The 27,081-nt window shown below is 46.4% G+C and overlaps 1 long non-coding RNA gene across 1 annotated transcript; it reads left to right on the top strand.

Annotated features, from left to right (window-relative positions):
* The first annotated feature begins 1,006 nt into the window (after positions 1-1,006).
* LOC138515454 (uncharacterized) lies at positions 1,007-2,479 on the top strand. Its single transcript, XR_011282011.1, has 5 exons — positions 1,007-1,138; positions 1,238-1,307; positions 1,391-1,496; positions 1,581-1,691; positions 2,011-2,479. It is a non-coding gene; the product is annotated as an uncharacterized lncRNA (long non-coding RNA).
* The last annotated feature ends 24,602 nt before the right edge of the window (positions 2,480-27,081 follow it).

Raw genomic sequence — 27,081 nt, 5'->3', positions numbered from 1 at the left:
GTCCTAACTAGAGGCTCCATATCTACAGTGTACATACCTAATCTCTCTTGCAAGCCCAAATATATGCTACTATCTACAACAAAACTATTACCTGAAAAGAGGAAGGACTACTTACTACCCAACACTTAGAATGGGAATTTGCCCCATTAACAAAACAAATCCTGGTCAGTATTAACATTTCGAAACTAACTGAACTCTGAAGATTTTCTATATACTTTTTTAAAGAGCAACAGAGAACTGCTGTTGCTACTTATATATGTGCTCAAGTGATAAGCTTCAATGCCTTAGTTATGTTTATCTAGAAAAAGGTAAAAGAGCGTAAAAACGTGTTGGCACCTATAAATGTTCTAAATGTAGGACTTTGCATTATTTGCATGAAGGCCTTTATAATGTTCCTTTTGTGTAAATGGTATGACTATATTAGCAAACGCGTTCTAACACACTGAATAAATTGACAAACTCAGTGGCTATCGTGAATTATTTGCGCTCAAGAATGATTCTGAATATGCAGGTGTTGATTTCATGGGCAGTTGTACACCCATGAAAGCAGAACTGGGGCTGTATCAGTCACCTGTCAAGTGTGTCTAAAAGCCTTCTGCAGGTGATTAAGTCGGTGTGATTGCGAGTGGTAATATAAAACGGCAAGATTTATGGTATCCAGTGATAATGTTGCGGTGAAAATGGCTGCCAAGTGGCGACATTTCCTTAAAAATGCACCATTTAGTGCAAAAGAATGCCATCTCGCCGGGTCCAACAACATCAGACACGAGTGTGTCTCATTGCCTATACAATGTCACTATGACACTGACATAAATATCCACTCTTACCCCTGCATAGGTTGTCAGCATGCATGCTTTATGCGCTGCCGGCTAGTGTCCTAGTCTCTTGACATTATACTCGTGCTTTCACTTTAAGCATTCAAATGCCTCAGGCTATAACGTCATCGCACCTTTTGTATAAATACTCAGCCTTGGTCCATACTCAGCTGCTCACGTCAACACGCACGTCTGACCAGCTGATTGCTACGGCTCCAAGGACCCAGACAACCACGCCCCGAAGACGGCTCCCGGCTTTTTCAAACAAGAACGAAGCGTTTGCGAGCGAGCTCATCTAAAGCTGCGGCAATATTGATTATAAGGTAAACAATAGTCCCTTTTTTTCTAGGAATCCAACACGCCCAGAATTTGAGTCACATTCTAACCCAGCACTGACATTTGTGCTTTTTATCTTTAATTAGGCACTGTATTTTTTGACCAACGTGAAAGGGCTATTTATAAGATCCTTCAAGTGGATTAATCAATCTAGAGGTAACAATTGCCGCCTCTTTGCATACAATGAGCAAGCAGTTTGTATTCATGAAGTTTTAATAGCAGTTTCTCATAAATTTTAGATTTGCCCAAACGCCAATCCTCCTGAGATGGCATTTCCGGATTAGCCATTACTGAGAGATACCTCATGTGGCCACACCACACAAGCATTCAGCTTATTGAACATAGGTGAGCTTTGCCTCCGCCATGAAAATTCTAATGTAAGCACACGAATGCAACACCTTGTGCTAAGCACATATTTTTCTGTTCTAGGTGTTCTATATTGACAGACCTCTATTGATTCTTGTGTCAATTAAGAGATTTAGCGTGTGTTGCAATCTCGTGAAGCCAACTGCAATTTTTCTGCTTCTAATCCACATTTAGGTGAGTTCCGCCACCGTAAATATTTAAATATGTCTTCACAGACATGGGTTGACTATAACAGGTTTTAGCAACCCATCAGTTGGAAGGTTAAAACAACAGGCCTCCTTACACATTGCATGATAATTTTATACCGCATGCTTTTGGTTCTTTTCCCTTGGCCGCAGTTAGTGATGATAAAAAATGATGTGTACTGGCAGGGGGGCTTGGCCTCTATTACACTGTTAGTGTTTTAATTTAATAATTTTTCTCAACCACTTTAACAAATTGTGTTGTAAGTAGTTTATTTTTCACCTGATTCATGTCTGTTTTTACTCTATAGTGGGTTTCGTGTTCAAAAAAGTACGGCGATTAAGAAGTACTCAGCACTATCAAAACTGTTACACTGTTCTTTTCCTCTTGTCCTGAAGATGGCTACATTTGCATCAACAGACAACGTTCTTGTGATTTGCCTGATTTTTCCTGATGCCACTAGCCGAAATATATGTCGAGTCTCACAAACCAAACCTAAGACATCTGATAGTTTTTTTCTTTAATGTGATAGAGCTGGCTTAACTATTTGATGCTCTACCTCTAAGTGTTGGATGTTGTACATCGAGTGCTCACACAACACCTTTTGTTCTTCACGTACTAACCCCACCTAACCTATTGTGCTCTTTAAATCATCTAGCCTTCAGAATGAAAAAACGTTTTTGTTTTTTTGATGTAGTTATATTATATAACGTGTTTTCTTTCTAATGGAATTTTTTAGATTGATTTTAGCTTGACAAATAAAAATTAATTTTGTTATAGTGGTTGTTCCTCTTTCTGTAATATAGTTTGACAAATGTTTTTTGGGTGAAATCTGGTGTTGCTACTTGTATTTTCAACCCCCCTCTTTTTACCATACTCCTAAACAAGTGTTCTATGGGTTATTGTGTTCTATGTGTTATTTACCCTAACGACAGGCACATCATTTACCTGACTGGGGTATCAAGGTCATAGGATCACCACCTCTCCCTGTTGCTCTTCCTTTTGCTATATGATCCCTGAGAGTGGTGTTCCCAGAAACTGGATCTTTCCTAACGCTAATCTAGCTTAAAAATGCACTCTCCAGACAACCACTTTCCCCAAATATTCTAGGATTGGAGGTAATGATATATAATTATTCCCCCCTACAATATTTGGGGAAAGAATTTGGGGGGCAGGAAAAAACTAAGTCACCTACATGGCAACTTTTTCAGGGCAACATCATCACATGGAACCAATTCTATGACATGCCAATACCTCTAAAAGGCTGGCAGGGCCTATCCATAGGGCCTGGATTTGTTCCCCAAACCCCAAGTCTGGTCTTCCTCCTCAGATGTGCTATGATCTTGTTCCCATGAGATTTACAATCTTTTCTTTCCTTCTCGTCACTCTCCTGAACCTCCTCTCCTTTACCTCCTCAGTTTCTCTTCCAATCTTTCTGCTTTGTTATTACTGGCTTCCTGTAACCTCCTCCACTACACTCCTTGCTACCTTCCTTCTGATATTCCAGGCGACTTCTACCATACTGGTGTCTACTTCTACCAGCTGTTTCCTATTCCGCCTCACCAAATTTGTAAACCTCATCTCTGATGTTTTTCCACCTTGCTCCTCACAACCACTGCCGATTGCCTGTTCACAACATTTGGCCACCACCCTCTCACAGCTTTCCCCAATCTTCTCCAAACACTGAACATTCAGGAAGCTACTTAAAACATGTCTCTTTGAGTTGCCAACCTAAACTTGAAGTACTATCTAAGAGAAACAACCACACCTCTGTGTGGGGTCTTCAGTCCTGTTTGCGCTTGCGCAGCACAGCTTTGCCGCCTGCTTTCCACTCTGGACTGCTTCCACATCACACCGGCTTCTCTTGCAGCTTTGCTCCAGCACGCCGATCTTGGCTCTGGTCCCAGTAGGTGAAACGCTGCTTTCTCCAATTGCTGAACGCCTATGATCTTCCCTTGGCTCCTGGCGTGTCTGCAGCATGCCCTGATCATGCAGTGTTCCTCTGCCTCTCTGTTGGCTAGCCCTTCGGCTCCAACACACTGGTTCATGCTTTCAAGCCTCGCAGAGAGGTGCAATGACTTCTCCCAGACAGCAACAGCCTCTTGTAGTTGGTTTTTGATCTTTAAATGTCCCGCGCACAGGTGCATTCTCAAAACAACTAGCACACTCATTGAGCTTGAGGCTCTTTTCACTCTGTATCATTCCCCTCTTCCTCCTCATCCCAGTACCTGGGTAATTGTGGGAGGTGGAGTCCATTGATGTACACTGATGTAGATTACTTGACATGTTTCCACATGATCCAGTTCTACATAGATGATAATTAGAAATAGAAGATGGTCTTGGAGCTTTCACCCTTTAGTCCTGCGATGGAAGTTTGGCCTAAAGGGTTTTGGGAACAGGTTTCTCTATTTTCCCTAAAGGAGGGTTTAGATGCATAGCAATATGCCATTAGGGTATTGGGTATCAATGGGTTTTCTTCATGAGTAAATGGGGCATACCATGACTCGTCCGAAGTAGTCATGACATCTCCCCGGAGGCTGTCTCCTCCCATGTAATCCTCCATCATGTAGCCACCGCCAGGTCAGGATCAGGTAGCAGCTGCCGTCCCCTGGCCACAGGGGAGGAGGTTACCGCAGAGGGATCTGTGATGACTCCATTGGATTCATCACACTGTGTACACCTGGAAATGCCACAAGGCTTCAGGAGACAGCATAGCGCTGATAAAGTCCTCATAGTGCTTGTCACTCATTTTGGTAGCGGCATGCATGGTTTTATTGCCTGCAGAAGCTGGCACTCCTACATTGACCTACCACCATACTTGTCTGTTACTGTGCTGCCCTGCACATTCCTGGAATGGAGTAAGACATTCTATCAACTACAGTGAACCTTAGACTCTTCCATTTCTCGTGTAGCCAATCAGAGTGCTTAGTGGCACCAGGCATAAGAAGAAAGTTGCACAATATACATTGGGGCAGCCCTCAATAGCGCAGGCTCACTATGGACATGATTCATGTGACCGTTCCCTGCTACAGAGCTGGGGCATGGTTGCGTGGTCCAGGTGATCCCTCCTACACCACCCAGAGGCACAGCATAACAGATGATCTTGCAATGTGAACCCCCCTCCGCCCCCCCAACATCCATCTCATCTAAGGACAGACTTGGGACAAGATTACAATGATTATGTGGGACACTTACAGTAGGGGGAGAAGTAATTTTTATTCTGTGGTCACTGTTGGTTGGTAAACTTTTTTTTTAAAAGGTAGTGGAAGAGGAGGGTGTGACCTAAGACAGCCTGGATATTGGGCCCGTTTTAGAAAATTGAGTGCAAAAGGTAGGAGTGACTACATTTGAAAGGACTTTGGGGAAGGGGTTGAGAAGTATTGTACCTGATTTCCTTTCAGCCTGTCTCCCCCTGTACCTCTCCCCCTTTAATGTTCTCAATCATCTATCATTCTTTACCATGCCAGTCTTGCCTCCAGTGGCCTCATTACTTATAGTGATATTGCCTTGGTCTGCTGCTTTGTTAAATTAAACAGATGATATACGACTCAATTTAAAACCTGAGCTCACAGAGGTATGCGCTGAGGACAGAGAGAATGTGGGGTAGGCATTGAGCATCTCAGGGATTTCTGTCCATTAGCAACCAGGAAAGGGATGCTGGCCAACCAGGATGCTCGGAACGCAGGCTGTATTGTACGGTAAAAGCCCGCGTTCTGAGCAGCCTGGGTAGCCAGCACCCCCTTCCCCATCACCTCTTAGAACCAGTGGAGTTACCTACACATAAAACAAAATGGGATGTTTCTTTTTTAAAAATGTTTTGTTTTATTTTTTCACACCATTAGCACCCGTGTAGGGATCTAAACGGGTGGTAATGGCGATATGAGCCTCGGCGGCAGGCCGACCAGGTCAGTAACAGCAGTGCTGCTCGGGCAAAGGGAACCTCACTTCGCCCTGGCCCTTAACTTGACAGGGTTCTCCCACCGCCACAGCGAAGATCACCTCAATATGATGGTCTAAGGGGCAGAACCAAGATTCTCAGGGTCACCTTCAGGTTTGAGAGCCATTCACGGCCTGACCCACAGGGCAATAGGAAAATGTCCACAAGGCCTTCCCGACAAGCTGTGTTGGTTTTGTGGGAGAGTTTGATGACGTTGCACTTTTGCAGTTGGTATTTCAGCCCAATGTTATTGGCCGATGTACTTTAAAAAGGTGCCATTTCCAACAAATGGTGACAAAGCACTCTCGGGTACTACATGAACAGTAAAACGGAACAGGTGTCCCCTCACCCTCTGACCCAGGGATATCTTTGCTCAAATGAAAGGGCGCTGATATGTATTCTTACCCAGCTCAGTGGTTCTTTATTAATCACAGAAGGATGAAAGGTAGAGTGGATCTGCCAGGTTTCGAACCTATGAGGAAGAGGGCAAGACATGATCAGTGGATGCATTAGTTCCCTGAGCTGCAGACTCATGAACGTGAATAAAAGCCTTGAACTGCTATACGCAAAAGGGAGACACTTTTCTTTGTGGCATTGTTAAATGCTCAGTCCTAGTTCGGCACCTGTGGGAAATACACATGTGACTTTCAGAAATATTGTAATTAGACGTCTACATTTTGATGTAGGTTACCATTTTTTGGGTTGGGGTTGGGGCTTATACAACACCTGCCCTCCACCATTCTAAAACACCCATAAGCATTTGTATGAAAGTCCTCACTCACCAACAAGCCCCGGAGTGAAAGAAATAGAGGATCCAGGGTATTTCCACCTGTTCTCCTCTTCCCCACACCCAAACAGACTTACTACCCCCAGCAAAGTTTCTAGAGAATAAAGCACTCATGGCAAAGCACTAGAAAGTGCCACCATGCAGCAAATCACATCCGGACGAAAGGGTCTATGGACTATCCGTACTCTAGTCACTACAGGGAGTAACTTTACTCATGCATCCAATCCCCTTTTTCTCCATCCTTGTGGGCGATTCCACCAAACAAGACCATAGGGTAGAGCTTGACAACCTTCCTGATATCTAGGACAAAGAGCAAAAAGATTTTTCAGAACCGCCTGACTGAACTCTGCATCGCGCCAGGAGCTGGTGCCAAGGGAGTAGTGCTTACAGAAGGCCCGAGTGACTCAAGTACCCACCTTGCTGATGACATCCCAAGAACCAGGCCTGTGGAACGTGACGGCCGTGGCCTTAGCCCTGGCCACATGGGCATGAAACCCCTCTGGGGCTGGCGTGCACATGGCCGTGTATGCCCCCAAAATGCCTGAACCATCCAGCGGGTAATGGAAGCCTTGGAATCCTGAGAACCGGTGGAGGAGCCCCTCAAAGTGACAAACAATCCCTCAGACTTCCTGAAAGATTTCGTCCGAGAGGTAAAACTTAAGGACCCTTTTGAGGTCCAAGGAACGTAGGGTCCTTTCTGCCTCCGACTGCAGGTTCGGGAAGAACACTGGCAGGCAGATCTCTTGATTCAGATGAAATGGTGAGACCACCTTGGGCAAGAAGCTCGGCTGAGTAAGAGGACCTTGTCATTGTGAAACGTGGTGAAGGGCTCACACGAAGGCAGCGCTTGCAGCTGAATGATCCTCGGCGCAGAGGTGGGAGCTACCAGCAAAACAGGTTTTAGCGTTACGTGCCAGATGTCCACATAGGCCATCGGCTCGAATGTTTTGCGCTGCAATGCTTCAAGAACCACGTTGAGATCTGTGGGATGTATTTACCCATGCATCCGAGCCCTACCTCAAAACTGTACAGTACTGACATGGAAAACATCATGATGGCCAGAGCTTCCCAGAAAATGCACAGGGAAATGCATGAAGAATAGGCTGCCACTCATTGTTGCCGATGTTATGGGCACAGAAGGACACTGCCTAAAACCACCATTGGACTACCCACACAGTAGTCTGAAACCATTGGGAGTGGCAATGCTGATTGCCAAAAGCAAACCCATAACTGTTGGGAATTCATTTTCTTAAATCCCAAAAAGGGGTGCAGTACCAGTACTCACCACTATCAAAAAGCCGGCGTTTTAAAACAACACCAGATTTTACTTTTTGTAAAACTGAATAAATGAACCCAAAACAGGCCAAAGAAAGACTTACTGAGAGGTGGATCCAATGTAAAGTTATATTCTGAAGTGACTTGAAGGTTTATAACAAGACTGGCTGAGCTGTGGATTTCAGCAGTTTAAGTAAATTTGGACTGAAAGACACTAAAAATCTAAATGTTTAAAAGAAATGAGTGACCTATTCCTGAGTGTCACGTAGGTTGCAATTGTTTAAATGTCATAGTTTTGAACTTAGAATCAGCATTCTAGCTGCATATGTAAAAAATTGTCTTGACTTAAACTGGGGAACAAAAAGTGACATTTTATCTGAAACCTGGCTTAAGGAACTGAATTCTGCCCACCAGCTACCCCCGACAGGAGATGAGACTTGAGTCACAGCTGTATTCCCAGGCCTATCTGCCTTTTGCTGGCCACACTAAGGATATGCCATCTCTCTGATAATTGAATTAAGGGGAGCCCCCACAGAATACAGGAGCTCTGAACAAAGCCCTGTCCTGGCTCAGGCAAAGGTTTTATTACGGGGGCTGTAAAAGTAGCTTCCTCCTGAAGCAAAGGGGAGGAGCACTGCCTGTGAGAGCAAGCTGGCTTGGCAGAACTGGAAAAACCAGAAATTCAACCTTGTGCTGGGGGGAAACCACACCCCTTTGGGGCCAGAACATAACTCTAAAAAGATGAATAACTCATAGTACGGACTTGTGAAAATTATTTAAATGATACCATAATTCTTGTGATTTTTCTGCCCACATTTTAAGAGGTTTTTAGAACCGGTGGTATGTTCAGGGGGGTTTTAGCGGAAAAGAGGATATTACTCTAAATGTATGCATGTTAAAAATCTGACACTTCATCAATTAATGTCCATACTCCTTGCGCACATGTGTGTAAATTTGGGTCAATGTCCGGAATTGCAAAATCAGTTAAAAAGTGAAATATGTGCCATTTCTGAATGCAAGCCCCCAGGAAGAGCAAAGTTTGAACAGGGGATACCTCCTGTGATATGTGAGGGGTGCATGTAATTTTAAACCAATGTTTACCTGTGCAAATATGTCTTTTTATATCAAATATAGATTGTGTGCAATTTGACAGGGGAGTGTCCTCTCTGCAAGCCATAAAATGACATCACGCTGACACACACTTCCTTCCCCAATCAAGTGAGAAATGGAAATTTGACCAATTAGAAGCTGAGAGAGAGGCTGGCTCAGTGATGCTAGCACACACCCACATTCTAAACAGATAAAAGCAGAGAGTGCAAGCCAAATAGAGATTCATTTTCCACTTGCAGCTCTGCCAAAATTCCATACCTTACCTCCATCAATCTCCAGAGAAAGCTGTGCAGAAAGACCCAGAGAAAGCAGAGCAGTATCCAAAACCAGAGACAGCTGAACCGGAGTCCAGTCCAAAACCTGACCAGATCCGTGGCGAGGCATATTTCTAAATATAGTGTGAGTACATAGTAGAACTGTGCAGAACCAATCTCTTAGTTAAAATAATATAATTCAATTCTATTTTAATCTAAGTAGAACTGCCTCCTAACTGTCACCTGTCATTTGTAAAGCTGTCACCTGTGATTTGCTAGTTGCAAGCTACACTTGTCTTTGTGAACTTTAAAATTTCAATCTGAAAAACGACCTTTATTTAATCGCTCATATCTCCGTGACCGTTTGTGCTAGACTTGCAGTAACTTTCATCTGGAAGCTGAGATCCTAGGCTTTCCTAGGACCCCAAAACGATATTGCTAGCCCTTGTAGTTCCTCTGTAATCGCGCCAGACGCATTCGCGAATTTTGCCGCGATTTGAAAATTTCTCCCCTTGCAAAAAGATAGCTGCTTTTGCTTTCCTCTGGAAAAAAATCGTTTGCCTCATAAAAACTATCCCTGCATCACTGCTAGAGTGAGCCTGAGCTAATATTAACTAGATACCACTCACCCTAAACCTCTAGAGGGAATTAAAAGCATTTTAGCATATTTTTTTCTTCATTGCCAGCACATTTAAAAGCATTTGGGCCTGTGTTTTCAACTTCTGTAGTCTAAGTTGCTGGGTGAACTGAATTACATTTGAATTGCATTTCTGAGAATTGTGTGCCTTCCTTCCATTTCCCTGCATTGCATAAAAGGGGGGGGTGAATTGTCCAAGAAAGTGATTACATTGTCTTTTGCTGAAATCCTATCAAGTTATTTTCTGTACTGCATTTCATTCCACATTGCATCCATTGGAAACCATAAAAGTATTGTTGCTATCTTATCCATTTCATGTCAACTCCTTAGTGATTATAAAGAAGTGTGCTAGTGCCAGATTCTCCGTTGTTAATCTTTATCATATCAGATTAAGTGTGATATTCAATTATTAATTTATTATAAAGCGTGATATATATATATATATTGTTTAAATTATCAATTAAACCTTTTAACTTGCAAAACAGAACTACTTCTTGGCTCAGTGGGGTCAGGAGGATTCCAAGAGAGGGGTGTTATATAGGGGTAGTCATCCAGAACGCATGAACTGGACAAAGTTATATCAATAAGGGTTTTCATTCAGTATTATAGACTAGGCGTTGACTTAGCTGTAGTGTTGAATTGAATCCTCTTACAAATTGGGGGCTCGTGCCGGACGTTTGGATTAGATCTATCACTTGTGCAGATTAATACAGCATGCCAGCTGACCAGATACACATATCCGGTCGGAGCACACGCTGTGTTACGCTGTAAAGCACTTCTCAAAGGAACGCTCTAAGAAAAAGGTCTGTTTTGCAAAAATAAAATACAAACTTCTGTAAGTCAGGAAAGAGACCAATCTCTAGAATGACGACCTTAGTAGACATGAAAATAGCCAGAGAGCACTTCTTACATAAGTTATTTGTGAGAGGTGAGTGGACTCACCAGGACCAAACAGTCTGGTTGCAGGCCATCACACCCCAAATCACGGAAACAGGGTCAGATACATGGAGAGACCAGGGTCCCTTACATGTGGCCCTGAGTGAACTATATATGTCCTCTAAGGCCAAGGATGAGCACAACAAGATTGCCAGGGTAGCGGCATATTTATATTTACATATGGGAGCCATGCAGGACAAATGTGCTGAAGGCCAAGATCTGGCGAGTAGGCAACTGCTGGCATTACAGAAGACCCAATCTGAGCTGGACTCTTCTGAGCAGAGGCTGCTCAGGAGCCAGGAGTCAGAAAATGACAGTAGGCAGTATATCATTAAAATAAAAGAGGACATGGATATACTGCAACAGGAAAAGGCTGACCAGGATACTAGATTTCTGGCCCTGCAGAAGGAGCACCGAGACAGTTTGGACTCCTTACTGCAGAGCCAGAAAAAGCTGGAGCAACAATTAGACTTTAACAGGGCATGCACGGAGCAGGTAGCCACCCTGCAAAGTCATCTAGATAGAGTGAAGGTAGAGAGCAACAAGCTGATTTCGAAAGACCTGGATACCCAGGCAGAGTTTGATGAAGAACGCCAGAAAGCTGGTGCCTTTCAAAGGCAGAGGGACGACCTGGCGGCACAAATGCAGGCTCTTAGTCAGGAAAGAGACGCCTTAGGCCAGGAAGTCTGCCATTTAAAAAGAAAAATGGAAGAAAATCACCTGGCCCACCAGGGACTGGGTGACCTCCAAAAAGAACACCAGAACTTGTTAGAGCACACCAGGAGGGTAGAGGATGCTCTAGCAAGAAAGGAGCAGGCCAATAGGGACACAGCTCAGGAGGTAACCCTCCTGCAGCAAAGACTGGCCCAGTGCTCCAGGACCAATCAGGAAACACAGAGAGAGAATGAGGCTCTCTGCCAGCACAATGATAGGCTCCAGCAAAAGGTAGCGATGCAGGAGAGACTGATAGTCTAGTAAGGCCTTAACTGAGGAACTGAAGGCACAAATGCAGGCTCTTGCATTGCAACAGGGAGCAGGGGCGGATAGAGATGAGGTTCGCTGGGAAAGGGAAGCTCCGGAGCATAACCTCAGGAGCCCTAGTACCAGAGGCCCTCATACCTCTCAGTCACTGGACTCTGCCACCCCCATATTCCCTGGCGCACATGAGCACCGGGCCACAGGGATGGCAGACTACTATCCAGACAAAAGTATGGGGCTCATAGGCCAGTACCACCCATGTATGGAGGGGCGGGCATCCGGGTATGGGCACCCCAGCACAGTGCAATTTAATGGGGAACCCCAGGAGAGTAGGCCCATTAAGGGCATCCTGAAAACCTCTGCCCAGTTAGGTCAGTGGGGGGGGGGTACCCATCAAATCCTGGCAGCAAGGAGGAATCTGAAGACTCCTCTCAACTGCGCAGGACACAGGAGACCAGGTCCCCACATTCGGCCAGCCATTCCCAGGCTCGCAGAATCCGGGAAAACCTGGAAGAGCAGACAGGAACCTCTGGGAGCAGTGCCTCTGAGTCAGAGGATGAATGGACAAGGGTTACCCGAACCAAAAAGGCCAATAAGGCAAAAAGGGCCTTGCTTAAGGACCCCTTAAAGCAGATTAAGGCGATCAGGAGCGTCATCACGCCTTACCATAAGAACGCTAAGTATTCTGTTTGGGAGCACTTAAAGTTGTTTGAGCAAATGATGGAGACTTTCCATTTGAAGGACAGCCAAAGCTGTATTCAATATGTAAAGTGGACCTTCTCCCCGGAATACTCCAGTTTCTTTGCGGGGCTGGAGGACCAAAATCATTTAAGATGGTCCACCTATAAGGCGGCCATCTTGAAACATTTTTCTGTTCACAGAAATCCTCAAGAGGCTCGCAAGGCAGCCTACAATTTGCAATGTGGGGAGGATCAGGCCCCACAAGAATTTGTGCAAGAACTGAAACGTGCTTTTGCGCAGACCACCAGAAGGGTGCGCACAGAAAGTAGAGAATTCATTAATACATTTTTTCATGCCTTGCCCAAATACATAATGACCCAGCTCGTGAGGGATTTTCATGAGAAAAGATCTTTAGACTGGGTCATTGAACAAGCTACCCAGATCTATGAGGTGCAGAAACCGGTAGATAGCAAAAGTAATGCCCAGAAAAACCCCAAAGCCAACAGCAGCCCTGCTGCTGCCAAGGTGGCAGAGGTAAAGGTCACCCCCGTTTTGGATTTGGAGATGGGGGGGGCCTAAAAACCTACCTGCACCTAATAATGCTAGGCCCAGAAGGTCCTCGGGCCAGTCACAGACAGGGAGCCAGGGAGGCAGCCCCACAAATGGGGTCCCTCGCTCTCCTGATTATGTAAGTCCCCGTTACAAGGGAAATCGACCCATCCTGGGTTATGTGTGGACTCCTCCAGCCCAAGGGGGGGGATCCAGCCAAGCACCTAACCCAGGGAACTTCCCTCCCAACTTCCCACAGGAGGGCAGAAATTCTCCAAATCCTGGGCAGAACTTTTTCCCCAGGTATCCACCCAATTTCCAACCCCAAAATCATCCATCCTTCTTTCCCCAATTCCCTGAGCCCAGACAACCTAATCCGGGAGAGGGGAGGCCAAGGGTGGAGGGGTACCCAAATCTTCCCAACCCGGGGTATTACCAGAGGAGGGACAGCTACCCTTCCCGGGATCAGCCCAGGGGAGAAAACAGGGCCCCGTATCAGCCTGAGCGGGTTTCCCAGTTAGAGCGCCAGGTTCAAAACATGGCGCGGGATCTGGGTCACATACTGAGGGCTCAGCAGAACCCTCAGATGGGCGTGCCGGCGCAGAACGCACCCAACTCTGGACCTGGTGCTCCAGAACAATGACGGGGGCAGCACCCCGATAACTCACCGGTTCCCAGGGAGGAGGCACAAGGGGAAGGGGGTGTAAAGCCTTGGAGGAAGCTTCCTTCCTCACTTGTAAACAGCCCCTGGAAACCCAGGAACCGGAAACAAAATCTCTTGCCCCTGAAAGTCTGCCTCCTAAGGAGCAGAGGGGGGGTAGGAGAAACAAAAGACCCAAACAGACTCAGTTTGAGGAGGAGGTACAGATATTCCAATTTGAGGGAGAGGGATCCTCAGAGGATCCTGGGAAAAGGATCTGCTCCTTCAGAGAGGGGGGAACTCCTCCCAAAGAAAAATGGGTCCCTAGGGATGCAAATCCAGACTGGGGAGATGTGGAGACTGAGCTACCGCCGCCCACCATCTCATCCCAGAACCAACAGCAAGAAAATCCCCTGGTTCAGACCCATCCTGGTGACTGCCTCCAAAAAGGGGGGGGCGGCCCGGAACCGGAGCCAGGGGAACCCACAATGGCTCTGATCTCCAGTTGCCAAATTTTTCTTTCAGATTCCCAAGGCTCTCCACAGAATTCTGCCCAAATCTCTTCGCTAGCGATGTCCAAAACCAGAAAATTAGCCCACCAGTTGTCCAAAAATGTACATTATCTGTGCCCCCTTGAGGAGAAGGAGGGAAGATATTATGCCCCGGTACAAGTACAGGGGCAGGGTACAATTTTGGCACTGGTGGACACTGGATCTCAAGCTACCCTTCTGTCCAGAAGGGCCTTTGACGAACTGAATGCAGGAAGGGGAGAGAATTATCGTATTCCTCTCACCTCTCTTCCTGGACAACTCCAGAACTTCGACGGGAAGGAAATTCCCATTGAGGGGACGGTAGATTTGGACATAAAAATTGGGCGACATAAGTTGAAACACCCGGTCATAGTTGTGACCCCAGAGGGCACCCCTTGTTTACTAGGGAATGACCTCCTGAGAAGGTTGTCACCCCTAATAGATTGCGTAAACAAGGTCCTCTGGACCCAGACTAGCCGACCAATAAAATTAAAACAGAGTGTCAACCATGTTAGTTTAAACGGCACCTGCCACATGGTTGAACAAAAATCTGACCAAGTAGAATTCCACTTCCAGAATAACCAGATTCCAGACGTGACAGTAATAGCAGTAGGACAAGAGACTGGTGATGGAGGGTCCTCTCTATTTCTGAAAATCAACCTTCCTTCCAGTCTAAAGTGGTACTCCACGCTGGAAGGAAACACTCTGAAATTCTATACTAATCCACAATCAGAAACTCCGACTCCTATAGTCCAGAAAGATGTGAAATCAGCTCAGAGCCTGGCTGATATTCAGCAAATTGGAGAGCAGTTGTTCATCCCTGTTCAGTTAAATGATGGTAAGGACTCTGTTCTCGCTCGAGTGTGTGTGAACAACGGTAAGAGCTTCATCAGCGAAGCCATGTTCCGCCAACTCCCAAAAGATCCAGCCATTCCCACATTCAAACTGATAGGCGCTTCCAGGTCCATTTCCCATTTGTCTAATTCCAAACATCTCCTGCCAAGCAGGTGTATGCTCAAAATCTCCATTGGCAACAAGAGCATAGTCCATAATTGTTGGGTCGTGCGAGACGTCCCTGCCGCCTTTTACTTAGGCAGTGACATTCTCAATCGCTTTGCCATTAGTTTGGACCTAATAAACTTCAAAGCTTGGTCCCGATTAGCGGATAATCCCATGGGCTTTGATGATCCAGAAAAAGCATTTAGGTCAGCTCAATTGCTACCTTATGCAGTTGAAATTCAGATCAAAGAGGAAGTCACCATCCCAGAAAGGACCCGACAATTCTCCCTGGAAGTGAAAGCTAAAAGGGGACAAGAGTTGAAAAACCCTGATGCTTACATACATCTAAACGCTTCTCTCCAACAGCAAGGGTTGGGGGCAAACCCAACTCCATTAGTCAACATAGAACATGACACTTAAAGAGTATTACTCTAGCCGCAGGCACCATTATTGGAATGGCGGTTGATGACCGACATTTTTCCATCGACTTAGTAAATGAACTGTTAGGACCAATCCCCAAGGACTGTTTTGACAGTGACAGTGATGACAATACAACACCAGACAGGATTTTTTCCCAGCATGGGGGGAACTTCCTGGTGTACACTTCCTGCCCCTATGGTAAGGAAGATGTGACTTGTGACTTCAGGAGGGATGAGGTGATTTTCCAGGTCCATGAGGGCTGCCTTTCCCACCTGAAGCCTCCGGTCCAAATCAGCACTCTGACCAGGGACTTCTCCACCCAGCTGGAGGAGGCCGCTGAAATAGCCAAACCAGAAGTCTTTCCAGGCTTCAGGCAGATGGTGGAAGAGAGAGTCAACCTAGCTGATGCCTGTGTGACTCTGGAACAAAAGCAAAAGTTGAAACAAGTTTTCTTGGATTTCCAAGATCTCTTTGCGGTAGACTCATATGACTGTGGCCGCACCGACATCCACACAACAACAATCCCCACGGACCCTGGCATGACTCCTGTGTTTGTGAAGCAATATCGCTTGCCTCTCGCATCAATGGAGTCCCTTACTGAAATAATTAAGAACCTTGAGTCCCGGGGAATAATCCGTCCAGTCCACAGCACCTTCAATAATCCGGTGCTGGGAATATTGAAGCCAAACGGCCAGTGGAGACTCTGCGCCGACCTCAGGGAGCTCAACAAACGAGTCCATACTTCCCGATGGCCTCTGCCCTACATTGACCAAGGGCTGGCCCAGGTGTCACAGGTATTCACTGCAATAGACCTGACCAATGGATACTGGACTGTGCCCGTCAGTAGGGAGGACCAATACAAACTGGCTTTTACCTTTGGGGGCCAGCAGTACACATGGACCCGGACTCCCTTCGGATACCTCAACTCCGGCAATGAATTCAACATTTTCCTACATAAGGCCATGCCCGACCTGGGTGCGAGGGGTAACCTGGCTTATGTAGATGATGTCCTCATCAAAAGTTCATCTGTGGAGGAACACATAGCGGAGATCCGTTATGTTCTGACACAGTTGAGGGCCGCCGGAGCAAAACTTTCCTTTCAGAAAGCACAGTGGTGTAGAACCCGTGTTAATTTCTTGGGGCATGAGATTACTCCTCAGGGTCTCTGTCCCCAGGAAAAGAAAGTGGAAGCACTTCAGAAACTGAAAGACCCCACAACTCTGCGAGAACTAAGGAGCCTCCTTGGACTGACTAATTACAGCAGAAAGTTCATTGAGGGCTACGCAGAGATTACCAGACCCCTGATTCATCTCCTGAAGGGGGGGGTCAAGTGGGAATGGGGTCCAGAACAAGCCGAGGCAGTAAGACAACTCAAAAGAAGCCTCTCACAAGCGCCCTGCCTAGCTTACGCTGTCAGAAACAAGGAGTTCTTCCTGGAGACAGGGTTCTCTAATACGTGCCTGACGGCAGTATTATACCAAAAGCATGACAAGGTCAATAAAGTAATCTCCTATGCGAGCAAAACTTTATCCTCTGTGGAGGAAAAATTCAACGACTGTGAGAAGGCACTCCTGGCAACGGTGTGGGCATTGAAGAATTACCGCCCGTTTATCCAGGGGGAACACATCATAGTGGAGACTCCACACCAGCCTCTGCAATATCTCCAAAGTGATAGAATCCGGACCGGAAATGTGAGTAATTCCCGAATTACTTCCTGGATTCTGTCAATGCAAGGCTTTCCTGTGGAGGTCCGATATGGCCAAAACAAGAAGAGTCCCCTCGCGCAAGGTCTGGCTGACTTGCATGATTGTGCCAGAGAAAACGGTCTCGAGGACGAAGGTCTAAAAATAAAGGACAACATGGAGGCATACCTTAATTCCCCACACAAAGTCTTTGAAGAGGACAAGTGTGAGGGAATGCCCACTGCCTATGTGGATGGATGCTCTTACCATGTTGACAACAACGGGGAGAAAGAACTGGTGGCTGGCGTAGGGAATGCATGGGTGAATGAGTCCCCAGAACCCTCCGCTGGATACAAAATTGGTCCCCGAAGTAGTCAGGTGGCAGAATTGATGGCGGTGCATCAGGCCACCTCACTGCTGTCCAGCATCAACTCCACGAACTGGTCATAATCACAGATTCGGATTATGTACGGAACGGGTTCGTGGAGCACCTGGTTAATTGGAAAACCAGAGGCATGTTATGTGCTAACAACAAACCCTTGAAACATGGGAAGTTGATCCAAAACATTGATGATTTGGTCACCTCGAATGAGATGACCATCTATTGGAAAAAGATCAAGGGTCATTCCAAAGTAGAGGGACCAGACAAAACTGGAAATGACTTAGCTGATCAGCTGGCCAAAACCGGGGCCATCCAAGGGGATCTAATTGAGATTGAGTCCCTGTTGGGGGAAATCCAGGTCACTGCCATCACTAGGTCCCAGACAAATGCTCACAACGACCTTTCAATTGCACAATGGAGTAAGGAGACCCCTGATGCTGATTTGATTACAGCTCAGAAGGGGGATCCAGTTATTGGTAAGTTTTACCAGCACCTTGAGGACCCTGAGAACTTTCCCCTGACGGATACCGATTACACTGGGAAAGAGGACCTAAGAGTGTTGATGAAATGTCCAAAAATGTTCCGAATCCAAGACGGTTTGCTGGTAAGGAAATCCAAAGCTGGCCACGATCAGTGGGTGGTTCCTACCTCATTCCGAAGCCTGATGTTAAGTCACGCCCATGATGCGGCCACCGCCGGTCATAGGGGGTTTCACACAACATTGGAAATCTTAAGAGAGGTTGCACACTGGCCACACATGGGGCAGGACCTCGACCAATACTTGAAGGGGTGTCTTGTGTGTGCACAATTTCAGCCATCATCCCTCACGCACCGTGCGCCTCTCCAAAAGAGGGGGATGACACTGCCATGGTCAGATTTACAAATCGACTTTGTAGGCCCCGTGATTCGCTCTGCTAGGGGGAATAAGTACATGTTGACTGTGACATGCTTGTTTACCAAGTGGGTGGAATGTCTCCCAGCCCCAAATTGCAAGGCAGAAACGGCAGCTGCCCTGATGATTAACCACATCTTTTCCCGTTTTGGTCTACCTCAAAGGATTGAGTCAGACAGGGGTAGCCACTTCACCAGTGAAGTAATGACAAAGATGTGGGAGATACTGGGGGTCAAGAGAAAGCTACACATTGCTTATAGACCAGCTTCTTCGGGGGCAGTAGAGAGATATAACCGGACAATTGTGAGCATATTAAAGAAGTTTGTGGCAGATTCTGGGCCAAGTTGGGATATCCGATTACCTCTGGTCCTAATGGCCATCAGATCTACCCCTTCATCTGCAACCAAAATGTCACCATTTGAGTTGATGACTGGGCGCAAGATGGTGCTTCCTCAGCATTTGCTCTACAGGACCCAAGAGCAGACACTGATAAATGCCTCCACAACTCATGAGTATGTGGAGAATTTAAGGAAACACCTTCAACATGCTTTTGCTTACGCTCAGCGGAATCTAGAAAGATCGGCTGATAGCATGAAGACCCATTATGATCTGAAAACTTCCAGGAAGGAATATCAGGTGGGGGACCGGGTCTATCTATACAACTTCCAAAGGAACCAGGCCAAGCAGCGCAAATTTTTGCCTACATGGAAGGGACCCTTTGAGATCATCGACAAGATCTCCCCTGTGGCCTACAAAATCCACATCCCCAAAGGTCCTTTGGCAGCGGGGGAAGACAAGTGGGTCCACATAAACCAGTTGAAATGTTGCCATCCCAGGCACACTCTGCAACAACTGGAGGAATCCTCTGGAATCCTAGCGGGTACTGTCTCAGACTAATTCAGTTCCAATCATAAAACATACCACATCTAGTCTCTAAAATATTGTGATTTGCATGAAACTGTCTCTTAGTTATACTGTTTTTTTCTTCAAAATAAGAATGTAATGTTTCGTTATGATGAAATGCATATGCTGCCCCACTATCTCAACAGTGGTGGAAAAACGTCTATGAGTAGGTATTGCCGCTTTTGCTTTATCATCCTAGGAGAGATGAAACCATGGAGAATGACCAAGGAGGATGACCCAGGGACCGGGAACGAAGATCCAATGGGCCCGGGGTACCGCCCAATATTCCCATCAGGACCGGGGAGGATGACCGATCGATCCACCGGATGAAGGAAGAGATGCAGAACTGGCCATCTACCGGAAGAAGATGAGAACTACATCCCAGATCTTGCGGGTCCCACCAGTGAAGGATCAGATGGCCACCGCAAGAAGGGGGGCTTGTGGGATGTATTTACCCATGCATCCGAGCCCTACCTCAAAACTGTACAGTACTGACATGGAAAACATCATGATGGCCAGAGCTTCCCAGAAAATGCACAGGGAAATGCATGAAGAATAGGCTGCCACTCATTTTTGCCGATGTTATGGGCACAGAAGGACACTGCCTAAAACCACCATTGGACTACCCACACAGTAGTCTGAAACCATTGGGAGTGGCAATGCTGATTGCCAAAAGCAAACCCATAACTGTTGGGAATTCATTTTCTTAAATCCCAAAAAGGGGTGCAGTACCAGTACTCGCCACTATCAAAAAGCCGGCGTTTTAAAACAACACCAGATTTTACTTTTTGTAAAACTGAATAAATGAACCCAAAACAGGCCAAAGAAAGACTTACTGAGAGGTGGATCCAATGTAAAGTTATATTCTGAAGTGACTTGAAGGTTTATAACAAGACTGGCTGAGCTGTGGATTTCAGCAGTTTAAGTAAATTTGGACTGAAAGACACTAAAAATCTAAATGTTTAAAAGAAATGAGTGACCTATTCCTGAGTGTCACGTAGGTTGCAATTGTTTAAATGTCATAGTTTTGAACTTAGAATCAGAATTCTAGCTGCATATGTAAAAAATTGTCTTGACTTAAACTGGGGAACAAAAAGTGACATTTTATCTGAAACCTGGCTTAAGGAACTGAATTCTGCCCACCAGCTACCCCCGACAGGAGATGAGACTTGAGTCACAGCTGTATTCCCAGGCCTATCTGCCTTTTGCTGGCCACACTAAGGATATGCCATCTCTCTGATAATTGAATTAAGGGGAGCCCCCACAGAATACAGGAGCTCTGAACAAAGCCCTGTCCTGGCTCAGGCAAAGGTTTTATTACGGGGGCTGTAAAAGTAGCTTCCTCCTGAAGCAAAGGGGAGGAGCACTGCCTGTGAGAGCAAGCTGGCTTGGCAGAACTGGAAAAACCAGAAATTCAACCTTGTGCTGGGGGGAAACCACACCCCTTTGGGGCCAGAACATAACTCTAAAAAGATGAATAACTCATAGTACGGACTTGTGAAAATTATTTAAATGATACCATAATTCTTGTGATTTTTCTGCCCACATTTTAAGAGGTTTTTAGAACCGGTGGTATGTTCAGGGGGGTTTTAGCGGAAAAGAGGATATTACTCTAAATGTATGCATGTTAAAAATCTGACACTTCATCAATTAATGTCCATACTCCTTGCGCACATTTGTGTAAATTTGGGTCAATGTCCGGAATTGCAAAATCAGTTAAAAAGAGAAATATGTGCCATTTCTGAATGCAAGCCCCCAGGAAGAGCAAAGTTTGAACAGGGGATACCTCCTGTGATATGTGAGGGGTGCATGTAATTTTAAACCAATGTTTACCTGTGCAAATATGTCTTTTTTTATCAAATATAGATTGTGTGCAATTTGACAGGGGAGTGTCCTCTCTGCAAGCCATAAAATGACATCACGCTGACACACACTTCCTTCCCCAATCAAGTGAGAAATGGAAATTTGACCAATTAGAAGCTGAGAGAGAGGCTGGCTCAGTGATGCTAGCACACACCCACATTCTAAACAGATAAAAGCAGAGAGTGCAAGCCAAATAGAGATTCATTTTCCACTTGCAGCTGGAAGCTCTGCCAAAATTCCATACCTTACCTCCATCAATCTCCAGAGAAAGCTGTGCAGAAAGACCCAGAGAAAGCAGAGCAGTATCCAAAACCAGAGAGAGCTGAACCGGAGTCCAGTCCAAAACCTGACCAGATCCGTGGCGAGGCATATTTCTAAATATAGTGTGAGTACATAGTAGAACTGTGCAGAACCAATCTCTTAGTTAAAATAATATAATTCAATTCTATTTTAATCTAAGTAGAACTGCCTCCTAACTGTCACCTGTCATTTGTAAAGCTGTCACCTGTGATTTGCTAGTTGCAAGCTGCACTTGTCTTTGTGAACTTTAAAATTTCAATCTGAAAAACGACCTTTATTTAATCGCTCATATCTCCGTGACCGTTTGTGCTAGACTTGCAGTAACTTTCATCTGGAAGCTGAGATCCTAGGCTTTCCTAGGACCCCAAAACGATATTGCTAGCCCTTGTAGTTCCTCTGTAATCGCGCCAGACGCATTCGCGAATTTTGCCGCGATTTGAAAATTTCTCCACTTGCAAAAAGATAGCTGCTTTTGCTTTCCTCTGAAAAAAATCGTTTGCCTCATAAAAACTATCCCTGCATCACTGCTAGAGTGAGCCTGAGCTAATATTAACTTGATACCACTCACCCTAAACCTCTAGAGGGAATTAAAAGCATTTTAGCATATTTTTTTCTTCATTGCCAGCACATTTAAAAGCATTTGGGCCTGTGTTTTCAACTTCTGTAGTCTAAGTTGCTGGGTGAACTGAATTACATTTGAATTGCATTTCTGAGAATTGTGTGCCTTCCTTCCATTTCCCTGCATTGCATAAAAGGGGGGGTGAATTGTCCAAGAAAGTGATTACATTGTCTTTTGCTGAAATCCTATCAAGTTATTTTCTGTACTGCATTTCATTCCACATTGCATCCATTGGAAACCATAAAAGTATTGTTGCTATCTTATCCATTTCATGTCAACTCCTTAGTGATTATAAAGAAGTGTGCTAGTGCCAGATTCTCCGTTGTTAATCTTTATCATATCAGATTAAGTGTGATATTCAATTATTAATTTATTATAAAGCGTGATATATATATATATTGTTTAAATTATCAATTAAACCTTTTAACTTGCAAAACAGAACTACTTCTTGGCTCAGTGGGGTCAGGAGGATTCCAAGAGAGGGGTGTTATATAGGGGTAGTCATCCAGAACGCATGAACTGGACAAAGTTATATCAATAAGGGTTTTCATTCAGTATTATAGACTAGGCGTTGACTTAGCTGTAGTGTTGAATTGAATCCTCTTACAAATTGGGGGCTCGTGCCGGACGTTTGGATTAGATCTATCACTTGTGCAGATTAATACAGCGTGCCAGCTGACCAGATACACATATCCGGTCGGAGCACACGCTGTGTTACGCTGTAAAGCACTTCTCAAAGGAACGCTCTAAGAAAAAGGTCTGTTTTGCAAAAATAAAATACAAACTTCTGTAAGTCAGGAAAGAGACCAATCTCTAGAATGACGACCTTAGTAGACATGAAAATAGCCAGAGAGCACTTCTTACATAAGTTATTTGTGAGAGGTGAGTGGACTCACCAGGACCAAACAGTCTGGTTGCAGGCCATCACACCCCAAATCACGGAAACAGGGTCAGATATATGGAGAGACCAGGGTCCCTTACATGTGGCCCTGAGTGAACTATATATGTCCTCTAAGGCCAAGGATGAGCACAACAAGATTGCCAGGGTAGCGGCATATTTATATTTACATATGGGAGCCATGCAGGACAAATGTGCTGAAGGCCAAGATCTGGCGAGTAGGCAACTGCTGGCATTACAGAAGACCCAATCTGAGCTGGACTCTTCTGAGCAGAGGCTGCTCAGGAGCCAGGAGTCAGAAAATGACAGTAGGCAGTATATCATTAAAATAAAAGAGGACATGGATATACTGCAACAGGAAAAGGCTGACCAGGATACTAGATTTCTGGCCCTGCAGAAGGAGCACCGAGACAGTTTGGACTCCTTACTGCAGAGCCAGAAAAAGCTGGAGCAACAATTAGACTTTAACAGGGCATGCACGGAGCAGGTAGCCACCCTGCAAAGTCATCTAGATAGAGTGAAGGTAGAGAGCAACAAGCTGATTTCGAAAGACCTGGATACCCAGGCAGAGTTTGATGAAGAACGCCAGAAAGCTGGTGCCTTTCAAAGGCAGAGGGACGACCTGGCGGCACAAATGCAGGCTCTTAGTCAGGAAAGAGACGCCTTAGGCCAGGAAGTCTGCCATTTAAAAAGAAAAATGGAAGAAAATCACCTGGCCCACCAGGGACTGGGTGACCTCCAAAAAGAACACCAGAACTTGTTAGAGCACACCAGGAGGGTAGAGGATGCTCTAGCAAGAAAGGAGCAGGCCAATAGGGACACAGCTCAGGAGGTAACCCTCCTGCAGCAAAGACTGGCCCAGTGCTCCAGGACCAATCAGGAAACACAGAGAGAGAATGAGGCTCTCTGCCAGCACAATGATAGGCTCCAGCAAAAGGTAGCGATGCAGGAGAGACTGATAGTCTAGTAAGGCCTTAACTGAGGAACTGAAGGCACAAATGCAGGCTCTTGCATTGCAACAGGGAGCAGGGGCGGATAGAGATGAGGTTCGCTGGGAAAGGGAAACTCCGGAGCATAACCTCAGGAGCCCTAGTACCAGAGGCCCTCATACCTCTCAGTCACTGGACTCTGCCACCCCCATATTCCCTGGCGCACATGAGCACCGGGCCACAGGGATGGCAGACTACTATCCAGACAAAAGTATGGGGCTCATAGGCCAGTACCACCCATGTATGGAGGGGCGGGCATCCGGGTATGGGCACCCCAGCACAGTGCAATTTAATGGGGAACCCCAGGAGAGTAGGCCCATTAAGGGCATCCTGAAAACCTCTGCCCAGTTAGGTCAGTGGGGGGGGGGGTACCCATCAAATCCTGGCAGCAAGGAGGAATCTGAAGACTCCTCTCAACTGCGCAGGACACAGGAGACCAGGTCCCCACATTCGGCCAGCCATTCCCAGGCTCGCAGAATCCGGGAAAACCTGGAAGAGCAGACAGGAACCTCTGGGAGCAGTGCCTCTGAGTCAGAGGATGAATGGACAAGGGTTACCCGAACCAAAAAGGCCAATAAGGCAAAAAGGGCCTTGCTTAAGGACCCCTTAAAGCAGATTAAGGCGATCAGGAGCGTCATCACGCCTTACCATAAGAACGCTAAGTATTCTGTTTGGGAGCACTTAAAGTTGTTTGAGCAAATGATGGAGACTTTCCATTTGAAGGACAGCCAAAGCTGTATTCAATATGTAAAGTGGACCTTCTCCCCGGAATACTCCAGTTTCTTTGCGGGGCTGGAGGACCAAAATCATTTAAGATGGTCCACCTATAAGGCGGCCATCTTGAAACATTTTTCTGTTCACAGAAATCCTCAAGAGGCTCGCAAGGCAGCCTACAATTTGCAATGTGGGGAGGATCAGGCCCCACAAGAATTTGTGCAAGAACTGAAACGTGCTTTTGCGCAGACCACCAGAAGGGTGCGCACAGACAGTAGAGAATTCATTAATACATTTTTTCATGCCTTGCCCAAATACATAATGACCCAGCTCGTGAGGGATTTTCATGAGAAAAGATCTTTAGACTGGGTCATTGAACAAGCTACCCAGATCTATGAGGTGCAGAAACCGGTAGATAGCAAAAGTAATGCCCAGAAAAACCCCAAAGCCAACAGCAGCCCTGCTGCTGCCAAGGTGGCAGAGGTAAAGGTCACCCCCGTTTTGGATTTGGAGATGGGGGGGGCCTAAAAACCTACCTGCACCTAATAATGCTAGGCCCAGAAGGTCCTCGGGCCAGTCACAGACAGGGAGCCAGGGAGGCAGCCCCACAAATGGGGTCCCTCGCTCTCCTGATTATGTAAGTCCCCGTTACAAGGGAAATCGACCCATCCTGGGTTATGTGTGGACTCCTCCAGCCCAAGGGGGGGGATCCAGCCAAGCACCTAACCCAGGGAACTTCCCTCCCAACTTCCCACAGGAGGGCAGAAATTCTCCAAATCCTGGGCAGAACTTTTTCCCCAGGTATCCACCCAATTTCCAACCCCAAAATCATCCATCCTTCTTTCCCCAATTCCCTGAGCCCAGACAACCTAATCCGGGAGAGGGGAGGCCAAGGGTGGAGGGGTACCCAAATCTTCCCAACCCGGGGTATTACCAGAGGAGGGACAGCTACCCTTCCCGGGATCAGCCCAGGGGAGAAAACAGGGCCCCATATCAGCCTGAGCGGGTTTCCCAGTTAGAGCGCCAGGTTCAAAACATGGCGCGGGATCTGGGTCACATACTGAGGGCTCAGCAGAACCCTCAGATGGGCGTGCCGGCGCAGAACGCACCCAACTCTGGACCTGGTGCTCCAGAACAATGACGGGGGCAGCACCCCGATAACTCACCGGTTCCCAGGGAGGAGGCACAAGGGGAAGGGGGTGTAAAGCCTTGGAGGAAGCTTCCTTCCTCACTTGTAAACAGCCCCTGGAAACCCAGGAACCGGAAACAAAATCTCTTGCCCCTGAAAGTCTGCCTCCTAAGGAGCAGAGGGGGGGTAGGAGAAACAAAAGACCCAAACAGACTCAGTTTGAGGAGGAGGTACAGATATTCCAATTTGAGGGAGAGGGATCCTCAGAGGATCCTGGGAAAAGGATCTTCTCCTTCAGAGAGGGGGGAACTCCTCCCAAAGAAAAATGGGTCCCTAGGGATGCAAATCCAGACTGGGGAGATGTGGAGACTGAGCTACCGCCGCCCACCATCTCATCCCAGAACCAACAGCAAGAAAATCCCCTGGTTCAGACCCATCCTGGTGACTGCCTCCAAAAAGGGGGGGGCGGCCCGGAACCGGAGCCAGGGGAACCCACAATGGCTCTGATCTCCAGTTGCCAAATTTTTCTTTCAGATTCCCAAGGCTCTCCACAGAATTCTGCCCAAATCTCTTCGCTAGCGATGTCCAAAACCAGAAAATTAGCCCACCAGTTGTCCAAAAATGTACATTATCTGTGCCCCCTTGAGGAGAAGGAGGGAAGATATTATGCCCCGGTACAAGTACAGGGGCAGGGTACAATTTTGGCACTGGTGGACACTGGATCTCAAGCTACCCTTCTGTCCAGAAGGGCCTTTGACGAACTGAATGCAGGAAGGGGAGAGAATTATCGTATTCCTCTCACCTCTCTTCCTGGACAACTCCAGAACTTCGACGGGAAGGAAATTCCCGTTGAGGGGACGGTAGATTTGGACATAAAAATTGGGCGACATAAGTTGAAACACCCGGTCATAGTTGTGACCCCAGAGGGCACCCCTTGTTTACTAGGGAATGACCTCCTGAGAAGGTTGTCACCCCTAATAGATTGCGTAAACAAGGTCCTCTGGACCCAGACTAGCCGACCAATAAAATTAAAACAGAGTGTCAACCATGTTAGTTTAAACGGCACCTGCCACATGGTTGAACAAAAATCTGACCAAGTAGAATTCCACTTCCAGAATAACCAGATTCCAGACGTGACAGTAATAGCAGTAGGACAAGAGACTGGTGATGGAGGGTCCTCTCTATTTCTGAAAATCAACCTTCCTTCCAGTCTAAAGTGGTACTCCACGCTGGAAGGAAACACTCTGAAATTCTATACTAATCCACAATCAGAAACT

Source organism: Ambystoma mexicanum, chromosome 6q, assembly GCF_040938575.1.
Source record: "Ambystoma mexicanum isolate Mex_15411 chromosome 6q, UKY_AmexF1_1, whole genome shotgun sequence".
In the NCBI taxonomy this organism is placed as follows: Eukaryota; Metazoa; Chordata; class Amphibia; order Caudata; family Ambystomatidae; genus Ambystoma; species Ambystoma mexicanum.
This window is presented reverse-complemented; position numbering and strand designations above follow the sequence as displayed.